At 44.4% G+C, this 13,113-nt stretch overlaps 1 non-coding gene across 1 annotated transcript; it reads right to left on the minus strand.

The window, feature by feature from the left end:
* Positions 1–1,170: 1,170 nt before the first annotated feature.
* Positions 1,171–1,242, minus strand: trnag-ucc (transfer RNA glycine (anticodon UCC)). Its single transcript has one exon. It is a non-coding gene; the product is annotated as a tRNA-Gly (tRNA).
* Between the last annotated feature and the right edge of the window lie 11,871 nt (positions 1,243–13,113).

Raw genomic sequence — 13,113 nt, forward strand, 5'->3', positions numbered from 1 at the left:
CCGGGAATGTTACAATCGGAAGAGCGGAGCGCTCCAGCAGCCACACGCTCAGCATAGCTGCTCTTTCTCAGGAGCCTGTGAACACGGCCCGCGGGGAGCTGCAGTCCAGCCCGGGAGGAGCGAGACTTGGCTTTGGCTTTGTCCTGGGCTCTACCGCCGGTCTTTCTACAATCTTACACACACTTACACCACGAATGAAGAATTCCTCCCGCACTTACCCTTCCCCTATCTTCTGGGGAATGCAGTCGGTCACTTCTGAATGGTCAAAGTGTTCGGAATCTCATTGGGTGGCTTTCGTAACCAGTCAGAGAGCAGCCTATTTCACCAACTTTCAAATTCAATGAGAAAATGGGCCGGAGATTGACTGAGCCAAACTGGCAGAGCTGAAACAGGTTTTCAAATTGAACATTAGCGCCAATGTATTGAGAATGGCTGAAAAAAGAGACATGTCAAAGGTTTTCCTTCTGCACTCAACAGGACACTCCCAAGAAAACCAATATAAGGGGAAGACAACAATTTATACTGATAGAGAATATACTTCAGGGTGGAAAGTGACGGTCTTAGGCCCGGTCATGAGCTTGTGTGATACACAGCGCGAAATGATCTGATCAGGGTAGCCATTACCCTGCAGGATGCCTTTGATGAGCCCGATTTCAGCATCAAGCTTGCACGGTGAGCAAATGGCTCGGGAACTATTTACAAGGTTGCCGATAAGACCAATCTTACAGAGCGGTGAAGGTCGGCTTGCGGTAAACCTGGTAGAGAATCCTCTGGAAGATTTCACAACTAGTGTGTCAAGGGAGGGGAGTTATTTTGACTGCTCCATTTCATAGGTGAATTTGAGCGCAGGATGGAGCCCATAAAGGCATGTAAGGAAATTGTTACATGCAGCTGCGGATTTAAATATAGCAAACGTATCATCCATATATCGGAAATATGCGAGAGGGAGGAGGTGAGGCGTCTTTCCACCCAAGGCCCCAGTTTTACGATCCAAAAACGTGAGTGATGAAAATGTTAGATCTACTTTGTTTCGTTAGTCCATTATTTTCTTGTTGGATATCTTCCCACACTTTCTGTTGTTCTTTATCTCATTCTGGAAACCACAGAGATGAATTCCGTGGGCCCGGAATTGTGGTCTGACCACGAATAAGGCTGAAAATAAATCACTACTGCGATGGCCGGGAATCGAACCCGGGTCAACTGCTTGGAAGGCAGCTATGCTCACCACTATACCACCATCGCACACTTCTTTAAATTACAGTCAGCATTTATAATACTGCGAAAAACACTATATCTTTGGCATCTTGTATCTGATTGATAAACTGTTTTGCAATAACTCTCACCATGTTTATGTTGTTTTACACACATTTAAAATGTCCCCAAAGAAGTTACCTCTTTGCACGTCTCACGTGCAGCCAGCAGAGGGCACCAGTCCACAATAAATTGGCTCCTACTCTTTCTGTGGACACATCGAGACAGGAAAAGGTCTGTTGCTGCCCGGGGAATGGGCCGTGAAACAGACAAAGATAGTGACCAACTACAACGGCTCCACTGGAAGGGATGATGAAGTTGACTCACTTTCTGATACTGCGTGTGAGTGTGGGATGCTCATGTTGAGTGTGGAACTCAGTCTGGATGTGTCAGTTTCTGGTGTTGAATGGGAATGTGGGAGTCACTCTCAATATCTGGGACTCTTTGTAACATATTCTGCATCTGTTAGTCTTTGGTGCTGAATGTGAGAATGGGTTTAATTCTGTCACTGTCAGGCTGTGGGAATCTGTGTGAGTGTTAGATACATTGTGTACTCTCAGTCCCTGATTTTGCCCACAACGTTGTCCATCCCTAATTGCCCTTGTTAATCGAGCATTTAAATGGGCTGTGGCTCTGGGGTCTGGAGTCAAATGTCGGCCAGACCAGGTAAAGGACATTAGTGATGGGTGGATTTTGACGACAATCGCCAATGGTTTTGTTAAAAGAAAAATACTGCGGATGTTGGAAATCCAAAATAAAAACAGAAAATGCTGGAAAAACTCAGCAGGTCTGTCAGCATCTGTGGAGAGAGAAACAGAGTTAATGTTTCGAGTCTGTATGACCCTCCTTCAGAGCTAAAGAGAGGTACAAATGTGATGACATTGATACTGTTTAAGGGGTGGAGCAGGTGAAGCTGGAGAGAAGGTCAGCGATGGGTGGCGGCTAAGGAGAAATTGACAAAAATGGACTGGACAAAAAAGGCAAAGGGAGCGTTAATGGTGGTGGTAAGGGCTAAAGGAGGTGCTGATAGTGGCGTAAAGCTAAGAAAGCAGAATGTGTTAATAGCAGAACAAGGGTAAGCGCTGTGAAAGAACAACATGGAACAAGTAACAGATGGCCCTTTTGGGGAAGGGGGCAGTGGTTGGGGAAAAAGGAATGATAATGCGATAAAAAGGGAATAAAACAATGAATAAAAATGAGGATAAGTGGATAAAAAATAATTTAAAATAAAATGGGGATTGAAAGAGGGGTGAAGATAGAGGAGAGAGTTCCTGGCCTGAAGTTGTCGAACTCAATGTTAAGTCCGGAAGGCTGTTAGGTGCCTAATCGGAAGATGAGGTGCTGTTCCTCCAGTTTGCGTTGGGCTTCACTGGAACGTTGCAGGTCAAGGATGGATATGTGGGCATGAGAGCAGGATGGTGTGTTCGAATGGCAGGCGACAGGAACATCTGGGTCATGCCTGCAGACCGACTGAAGGTGTTTCACAAAGCCGTCATCCAGTCTGCGTTTGGTCTCTCCAGTGTAGAGGAGGCCGCATTGGGAGCAGCGAATGCAGTAGACCAAATTGAAGGAGGTGCAAGTGAAGCTCTGCTACACCTGAAAGGAGTGTTTGGGCCCTTGGACGGTGAGGAGGGAGGAGGAAAAGGGGCAGGTGCTGAACCTTCTACAATTGCATGGGAAGGTGGCCATGGGAAGGGGATGAGTTGTTGGGAATGATGGAGCAGAAGATCAGGGTGTCCATGAGGGAACAGTCCCTATGGAATGCTGACAGGGGCGGGGGGGGTGGTCAGGGGAAGATATGTTTGGTGGTGGCATCATGATGGAGTTGCGGGAAATAGCAGAGGATAATCCCATGAATGCGGAGGCTGGTTGGGTGAGAAGTGCGGACAAGGAGGGTCCTATCATAGTTCTGGGGGGGGAGGGGAAGGTATGAGGTCAGAAGCTGGGGGAGTTGGGTCAGACACGGTTGAGGGGCCCTGTCAATCACAGTGGGTGGGAAAGCTCGGTTATGGAAGAAGGAAGATGTGTCAGAAGCGGTGTTTTAGAAGGTGGCATCATCTGAACAGATGGGACAGAGTTGAAGGAACTGAGAGAATGGGATGGTGTCCTTACAGGAAGCAGAGTGTGAGGAGCTGTAGTGGTCAGTGGGCTTGTAATGAATATTGGTGGACAGTCTATTACCAGAAATGGAGACAGAGAGGTCAAGGAAGGGAAGGGAAGTGTTGGCGATGGACCATGTGAAGGTGATAGAGAGGCTGAAATTGGAAGCAAAATTGATAAATTTTTCCAGATCCAGATGAGGCCATGAAGCGGCACCGAAACAGTCATCGATGTGGAGAAGAGTTGTGGGAGGGGGCCTGAGTAGCACTGGAACAAGGAATGTTCCACACAGCCCATAAATAGACAGGCGAGGTAGAGGTCAGCACGCCAGACAACAGCAGCACTGCTCTTGTTGGCAGGTTTGATAACAAAGTCAGGGTTGGACCTAAGAGAACGGAGTGCAGCAAGTTCAGAAGGTGACAGGTTAGAGTGGGTGAGAGGAACAGAGAAATTGAGACGGCCGATGTCACGCTGACAGTTCTCAATGAAAAGATCAAGAGCAGGTGAGAGGCCAGAGGGAGGTGTCCAGGTGGAGGGAGAATCCTGGAGGTGGGTGAAAGGATTCGGTGAACGGAGGGAGGACTCCTGCCCAAAGAAGTGAGCACGGAGATGAAGGCGGCGGAAGAAGAGTTCAGCATCGTGCCGAGCCCAACATTCATTGAGGTGAGGGCGTAAGGGTATGAAACTGAGTCCTTTGCTGAGTACAGAACATTCAGCATCAGAGAGGGGAAGGTCAGAGGGTGCAGTGAATATACGGCAAGGGCTGGGATTAGAAGGCGGGATGGGGTCAGAGGGATGGGAAGGGATGGAGGGTCCTGGATGGGCGTTGGTATCAATAGGTTGTTGGAGCTTGCGTTCCTTAACACCTGAAAGGAAAAGTTTCTTATTAAGGCGTCGGATGAGATGAAGAATAAAATGAAACCGGGGACAAGGACAGATTTGAGGTAGGATGAGTCAGTGTTGCTGGAGGGAGAGGTCGAGTGTGTTCATATGGCGGCACATGGCACTGGGTGTGGATCTCAGGATGCGGTAAGAACAGCAGCCCGAGGAATGTTTTAAGTCCTGAAGATACCTGTAATGCTGGGAGGATTCGAAACATGAGGGATGGAGCTTTAGTTGGAATCCATGTGGGGTAAGTTGGAGACGGAGACAGTTGCTGAGGAAGGAAACATGGCTGTGGAAGCGAGTTTTGGTAAACACCTTGTCAAACACCAGGAGGGATATGGAAAGCAATGAAGGTGAACAGGACGAAAGAGACAAATGGAAATCCTGTCGGACAGAAGAGTAGTCCTTCTTCAAGGTGGGCATTCCTGGAAGAGAAGTGGCAGTGAATTAAACACTAAGATAAAAGCAAAATACTGCTGATGCTGGAAATCTGACATAAAAACAGAAAATGCTGGAAAAACTCAGCAGGCCTGACTGCATCTGTGGAGAGAGAAACAGAGTTAACATTTCTAGTCTGTATGACCCTTCTTCAGAGTCTTATCGTCCATGACATCTTTGTCAATCTCTCGCTAGCCCCCACCTATCACTGACCTTCTTTCCAGCTTCACCTGCTCCGCCCCCTTAAACAGTATAAATGTCATCACATTTCTACTGCTCTTTAGCTCTGAAGAAGGGTCATACAGATTCAAAACGTTAACTCTGTTTCTTTCTCCACAGACAATGGTTTTGTGATCATCAACAGACTTTTGATTCCAAATTTCACCATTGCCATGGTGGGATTCGAAGCCGGGTCCCTCTGGAATACTAGTCCAGTGATAATAACACTGTGCCACCACCTCCCCATCTGGCAGAGTGGCTCAGCGGAAGCATGCTGGGCCCATAACCAGAGCTCGATGGATTGAAACCATCTTCTGCTATTTGCATTTTCATTACTGACTGTGGGATTCATTCTGTCTCTATCAGACTTTGATTCTGAGCGTGTGCTCATGATTCCTCTGTGTCTGTAAGTCTGTGCTCCTGTGTGAAAGTCTGATTCATTCTCTATTTCTACATCTCAGGCTGTTTGAAATTCATTCTGTATCTACTGGTCAGTTATACTGTGTGAGATGTGGGATTCATTCTGCATTTATCTGTCTCTGGTGCTGTCTGTGTATTGGGCAGTTTGTCCGTGCCTGGTAACGTATAGGGTTTGTCCAGTAGTTCACCATGTCCAGTTATGTGTGTGAATGTGGGGTTTCTTTTATTGTTCTCAATCTTTGACGTTGCTTATGACTCTGGGATTAATTCTGGATCTGTACTCAATAGTTATCTCAGGCATGGTGTTGTAAATGATTCACAGCTTAACCCCTGTCAGGAAGGAAACCTCTCATCCCAATCCTCACTCAATTTGGCTTATGTGTGATCTTAGAACCAATCACAATAATCAGGTTAACCCTGAACTACAGTCTACAATGTGAAATAAATGGTTTTGCCGAACACTCTTGAGATACCTATTAAATACAGATATGGAAGAAAAGTACCCTCACATACAGCTCCCTAGTCACATAGATAGAGGATGAATCCCACTTACATACACAGTTCCAGTAACCGAGTGATTTACAATTAATCCCACAGTAACTCTCAGCCCCAGATGTAGACATATATTAAAATATATTATTCCAAATTCCCATTCAGTACCAGATTTTGACAAATACAGAATGAACCCTGCACGCACATACAGACACACACAATGATAGTGACTGATACAGGATGTGACACAAATTCACATGCAGTACCAGGGAATAACAGTTAAATATTAAATCCCGCCATCAATTCCAGTACCGGAAAATAATGCACACAAAATGAATGTTACTGACATTCATTAACAGAGATTGTAAGATACAGAATGAATCCCATAGCCCTGTTCAGTTCCAGATACTGACAGATGCAGAATTAATTGCAACTACTCACACTGAAAAACACAATTAGTTCCACATTGACATGGAATATAAAACACTGGCAGATGTTGAATGAATCTCAAGCTGACAGTCAGTAACAGATACTGATGGAAAAAAAAAATCACTCACTCTTATTCAGAGTGGGAGACTAAAAGATAAATAAAAGGATATTCACACTCAGATAGAGTACCAGAGGCTGACTTGCAGAACCCGAACCACTCATACATCATACCAAAGACTGAAATACACCAAATAAATCACTCACTCAGGGGCAATATCATCGCAAACAAAATAAGGTCAGAGGCCTAACCTTCTGCCTAACTAGATTTTCCTGCCTACACCCCATATCCATTGATTCACTGAATAACCTGTCTGCGTCATCCTTAAATATATTCAAGGATGAAGCATCCATATTTCACTAGGACAGATAAGTATTAATATTCACACGCTGAGAGTGCAGAATTTCTCCAAATTTCAGTCCAAAATGATCAACCCCTTATGCTGACATGGTGCCCACATGTACTAGATTCAGGGGAATCGATAATGGAAAGTAGGGAAAGGGTGGATGAATTAAACAGGTATTTTGCTTCATTCTTCACTGTAGAGGACACAAGTAACATCCCAGAAATAGCTGTAAATCAGGAAATGGAAGGGACGGAGGAACTCGGGGAAAATTCCAGTCACCAGGGAAGTGGTATTGAGCAAATAGTTGGGGCTGCGGGCTGACAAATCCCCAGGTCCAGATGTGCTTCAACCTAAGGTCGAGAAAGAAGTGGTTAGTGAGATTGTTGATGCACTGGTTTTAATTTCCCAAAATTCCTTGGATTCAGGGAAGGTTCCATTAGATTTGAAAATAGCAAACATAACTCCTTCATTCAAAAAGGGAGGGAAACAGAAAGCTGAAGACTATAGGCCAGTTAGCCTAACATCTGTCACAGGGAACATTTTAGAAGCTATTAAGGAAGTTATAGCAGGGCACTTAGAAAAATTCAAGGGTCAACATGGCTTTGTGAAAGGGAAATCATGTCCAACCAATTTATTGGAGTTCTTTGAAGGAGTCACATGTGCTGTGGATGAAGGGTAACCAGTCCATGTACTGTACTTAGATTTCAAGAAGGCATTTGATGAAGTGCCACATCAAAGGTTATTGCATTAAATAAAAGCTCATGGTGAAGGGGGTAACATATTGGCATGGATAGAAGATTGGCTAGCTAACATGTGTGGTCTCAGCAAAGCCGTATGGAAGTGTAGTAAGTCTTCCTTACTGTTGTACTACGTCTACATGTCCTGTTAGGTCTGCTAAAAACGGTAAATTTTAAAACTTACTGGTGCATCTCCCTCTCCATCTTTTGCAAGTGCTCGCTTTAATTTTATGGAGTTGGCACCTCCATTGTCATAAAGTCTAACATGCTAGCTGCCTTCCACATTGATTTCTGGATGCTATCTTCCCATGATCCATATACAAGTTCACTCAAATCTCTCTGAACATCAGGATTTACAATTTCACCTGGAGAACAACAGACTGTCAGAAACAGAAATAATACAATGCTCACAGGCAGTAATGGAGACTGACAGTTTGAGAATGGTTCTCATATTGACAGTGTCACAGATTGGCAGATACAAAATGTATGAAACATTGCCTAAGAGTGCCAAGGACTAACAGTCGGAAAATGACTGCCAGACTCACAAAGATCATGTTTCAGAGTGAAACAAATTCAATGTCATGCTGACATAGGCCAGGAGAGACAAGAAACTGATGTACAGAATTAATGTAATCCTGACACAGGACTGGCGAGTGATAATTAAATAACCAATCACACACTCAGGTAAAGCACCAGTGATGGACAAACCCAGTAAAGCCAGAGGGATAAACCCAGTAACGACAGACCAGTTAGTCTCATGCTGGTAGTAGGGAAAGGTTCAGAGACAATAATCCAGGAGAAAATTCATTGTCATTTGGTAGAACATGGGTTGATAAATGACAGCCAGCACAGATTGGTTAACAGAAACTCATGACTGAAATACATAATGAAGTTATTTGATGAAGTTTCAGAAAACATTCACCAGGGGAGTGAGGTTGATGAAGTGTGTCCGGACTTGCAAAAGGGTTTGCAAAAATCCCACATCATAGATTTGTTAGTAAAATTCAAGCAGATGGGAATACAGGAGCAGTGTCAGCATGGTTACAGAATTGAATAAGGGGAAGAAAGGATAAAGTGGTGGCGAGCGGTGTGTTTTTCAGGGTGGAGGGATACATACACAACTGATTCTCTGTCACGTCAGCCGGCTGTTCTATTCCCATTCCCAGAGCTCTTTTACATTTTAATAACTTCCAGACTATATCCAAGTTTGCTGATGACACTAGGTTAGGTGACATGGTTAGAAGTGTAGGTGGGAGCAGCAAGTTTCAAAGCATCACTGACAGATTCAGTGAGTGAAAAAAACCGTGGCCGATGGTGGTCAACATGAGATCATCCAACTTGGAGCAAAGATCAGAGAATTTCCTAAACAGTCAGAAACGTGGGACTGTGGAGGAGCCGAGAGTGAGGGTGAGAGCTGAGTGAGACTGGAGGGTGGATAAAGAGCAGCGGCAGAGCAGCCCGAGAGCAGCAGTGAGAGAGAGAAGGAGGGAAGAGTGACGGGGGGGGAATAAAGAGCTGTGAGGGAGGGGTTGGAGCAAACCGGCCATGGTTAAAATAAATAGTCAGAGCATGATAAATAGGAGCTGGAAAATTAAACATTACAATCAGGGTAAGTATAACAGTAAGTGTAAGTATAATAAGAGTATTAGTGCAGAGCAGGTCGAGAGGCATTTAATAAAATTAATAATTTAAACAAGGTACTAATTAGATTCTAAAAGAGGGAATAGGGGTTTATTTTCGATCATGGATGGGCAGCTGAGACCTGTTGTTTGCAGTTCCTGCCCCATGTGGGAACCTCAGGACACTTCATGTGTCTTGGGGGCCACATGTGCAGGAAGTGTCTCCAGCTGCTTGAGCTCGAGCTCAGGATTTACGAGCTTGAGGGGCAGCTGGAGTCACTGTGGAGCATCAGGGAGGATGAGAGTTTCCTGGATTGTACATTCCAGGAGGTGAACACTCCAAACAGAAAGAGCGGGTTCAGGATAGTAGATGGGTGGCCATCGAAAGAGTAGGAAGAGGCAGAAAGTGCAGCAGTCTTCAGGTATGTGCCACTGTCAAACCGGTACTCAGCATTGGAGACTGCTGGGAATGGTGACACCCTGAAGGAGTGCAGTCCAGACCATGGCATCAATGGGCAAGAAACTGCACAGAAGGGAACAGCAAAGAGTAGAAACGCAGTCATTATTGGAGATTTCATAGTCAGGGGGACAGACAGGCATTTCTGTCACCGTCATTGAGAGCCCCACATGGTGTGCTGTCTCCTTGGTGCCAGGGTAAAGGACATCACGGGGAGGGTGCAGAATATTCTGCAGGGGGAAGGGAGTGAGCCAGAGGTTGTTGTACACGTCAGTATTAACGACACGGGGAGGACAGGTATTGAGGTTCCTCCGTCAGAATTTCAGCAGCTAGGGAGGTAGTTAAAAAGTAGGACCACAAAGGGAGTAATCTCAGGATTACTGCCAGTGCCACGTGCTAGCGAGAGTAGAAATGTGAAGATAGGGAGCATCAATATGTGGTTGAGGCTGGTGCAGGAGGGAGGGATTCAGATTCTTGGGACATTGGGACCAGTTCTGGGACAGGAAACACCTAATCAAAAGGAACAGGTTGCACCTTAACAAGACTGGGACCAATGTCTTCATGGATAGGCTCACTCGAGTGGTTGGGGAGGGTTTGCATTAAATTGGCAGAGGGGGTGGGCATCAGTATATCGAAGTAGAAAGGAGAAATAACTAGAGAAGGAAATAGGACCATATAAAATTGGAGTAGATGAAGAAGGATTCTAAGAGGAATACAGGGACAGGTTCAGAATGCATGTGTGTAATCGCACAAAGTGCGGTGAATAATGTCGCTGAGCTAGAAGCACAAATAGCCACGTGGGAAAATGATGTAGAGACAATGATGAAAATGTGGTTTAAAAATGGTGAGGGCTGGTGCTTAATATTCACTGATACAAACTGTTCAGAAAATATAGAGAAGGGAAAAAAGGAAGTGGGTTAGCGGGACTGATTAAGGAAATCACTGTAATATTGGGAAGAGACAATGTCCTTGACCGGAAATGGGCAGAGTTCATTTGTTAGAGCTGAGAAATAGTCAGGGGATGATCAGACTCATGGGGATATTAAATCGGCCTCCAAATAGTGAGAGAGAGATAGAGGAGCAAATCTGCAGGGAAATCACAGAGGTGTCTAAGAACATAGGAAGATATGAATTAGAAGCAGGAGGAGGCCACTCGGCCCCACGAGCCTGCTCCACTATTCAATGAGATTATGGCTGATCTGATTGTAACCTCAACTCCACATTCGTGCCTACCCGTGATAAGATTTCACCTCCCCCCCCACACCCTTGCCTATCGAGAACCTATCAACCTCTGCCTTAAAAATATTCGAAGACTCTGCTTCCAGCACCATTGAGGACGAGAGTCCAAAAGACTCAAGACCCTGTCAGAGAAAAAACATTCTCATCTGTCTTAAATGGGCAACCCCTTATTTTTAACCAGCGACAAGAGCTGTAGAGTGGTGATATCCAGGGGCTTCTGAAATGCGTTCAGGAGACCTTCCTCGACCAGAATGTTCTCAGTCCAGTTAGGAAGGAGGCATTGCTGGATCTGGTGCTGGGGAATGAGGTGGGCCAAGGTTGGCCACGTGAACCAAGTGTCTGTGGGTGGACCCTTGGGTAAGAGTGATCATCGTATCACAAGCTTGAGATGAGCAAGGAGCAATCAAAAGTAGAACTTCTAAATTGGAAGAGGACTAACTTCAATGTGAGGAGAGGGGGTTTAGCCAGAGTAAAATGGAACCAAAGACTGACAGGGACATCTGTAACAGAGCAATGAGTGATCATTCAGGAGGAGATGTTTCAGGTACAGACTAGGTACATTCCAATGAGGGGGGGGAAAGGGAGGGTAACCAAAGCCAGAGCTCCTTCGATGAAGAAGAAGATAGAAAATATGATGAAACAATGAAAAGACTATATCATGCATGTCAGGTGAATTCTTCAACGAGATCTTGGTGACTTTTATTGTACAAGAGTGTGGAATTAACTCTCTATCTGTCTATCTTTGATATTGTATGTGAATCTAGAATTAACTAATTCCAAGTATCTGTCAATCTGTACATGAGTGCACAATTACCTCTCTATCGTCAGTCTCTGTTACTGTGTTTCTGGGTGGAATTACCTCTCTGTCCATCTTGTTAGTGTATGTGAGGGTGGAATTAATTCTGTCTCTGTTATTCTCTATGACTGTTTGTGGGTGGGGCAGTAATTCTCTGTTTATCTCTATTATTGCATGTGAGAGTGGAATTAACTGTCAGTCTTTGTTACTGTATATGAGGGCAGCATTATCTCTTCCTCAGTCTCTATTGCCGTAATTGAAGATGGAATTAACTCTCTCTCAGTTTCTGTGACTGTACATGAGTGCACAATTAACTCTACATGAGTCTCCATTACTTTATATGTGTGGGGAATTATTTCTGTATCTGTTGGTCTCTGTTACTGTTTGACAGCCTGGGATTAACTCTCAATCGTTTTGTCTCCATTACTGTGTGTCAGTGTGGAACAAATATTGTCAATATGTTACTGTGTGTGAGTGCAGAATTAATACTCTATCAATCAATGTTACACTACGTGTGTGTGGAAACCACTCTCTGTCAATCTATAATAATGTGAGTGTAATTAACTCTCTGTCTGTCAGTCTCTGTTACTCTCTGGCAGTGAGTCAATTTCAGGTTAGCAAACTGTAATCAGTAGAGTGTCACAGGGATCAGTGCTGGGTTCTCAGCTATTTATAATCTATATTAATGACTCAGATGATTGGGGAGAGCATCACTAAATTTTCAGACAATACATAAATAGGTGGAAAAGCAGATTGTGAGGGGGACACAAAGAGTCTGCAAGAGGATATAGAAAGATTAAATCAGTGGGCAAACATTTGGCAGATGAAATACAAGGTTGGGAAATTTGATGGGAAGAATAGAAAAACAACACATTATACAAATGATATATATATTAATGGCCTAGACAGTGGTGTGCAAGGCATGATTTCAAAATTTGCAGATGATACGAAGATTGGAAACATTGTCAACTGTGATTGGGATAGTGTTGAACTTCAAAAGGACATAGACATGTTGGTGGATTGGGCAGGCAAGTGGCAGCTGAAGTTCAATGCAGAGAAGTGTCAGGTGATTCATTTTCGTAGGAAAAATATAGTGAGACAGTATTAAATAAAGGGAGACCCTCTAAAGGAGGTGCAGGAACAGAGGGACCGCATTGTATATGTACATATGTCATTGAAGATTGTGGAGCATGTTGAGGGAGCAGGTAATAAAGCATATAGTAACTTAGGCTTTATTAACAGGGGCACTGAGTACAAGATTCCGTGATTCTGTGAAGAGTAAGGAGGTCATGTTGAACTTTTATAAGTCTCTTTTAAGGCTTCATCTGGAGTACTGTGTGCAGTTCTGGGTGTCATACTTAAGGAAGGATGTTAAGGCATTGCAGAGAGTAAACAGAAGATTCACAAGAATGATTCCAAGATAAAGAACTGTAGCAATGGGGACAGATTGGAGAGGTTGGGGCTGTTTTCCCTGGAGAAAAGGAGGCTTAAAGGAGACTTGAGGGATGTATTCAAGATCCTGAGGGGTATGGACAGAGTAAATAAATGACAAATTTATTGTTCCCACTCAATAGAACATCACGAACCAGAAGGCACAGACTCAAAATAATTGGCAAAAGGAGTAAAT

Source organism: Cetorhinus maximus, chromosome 31 (genome assembly GCF_964194155.1).
Source record: "Cetorhinus maximus chromosome 31, sCetMax3.hap1.1, whole genome shotgun sequence".
NCBI lineage: Eukaryota > Metazoa > Chordata > Chondrichthyes > Lamniformes > Cetorhinidae > Cetorhinus > Cetorhinus maximus.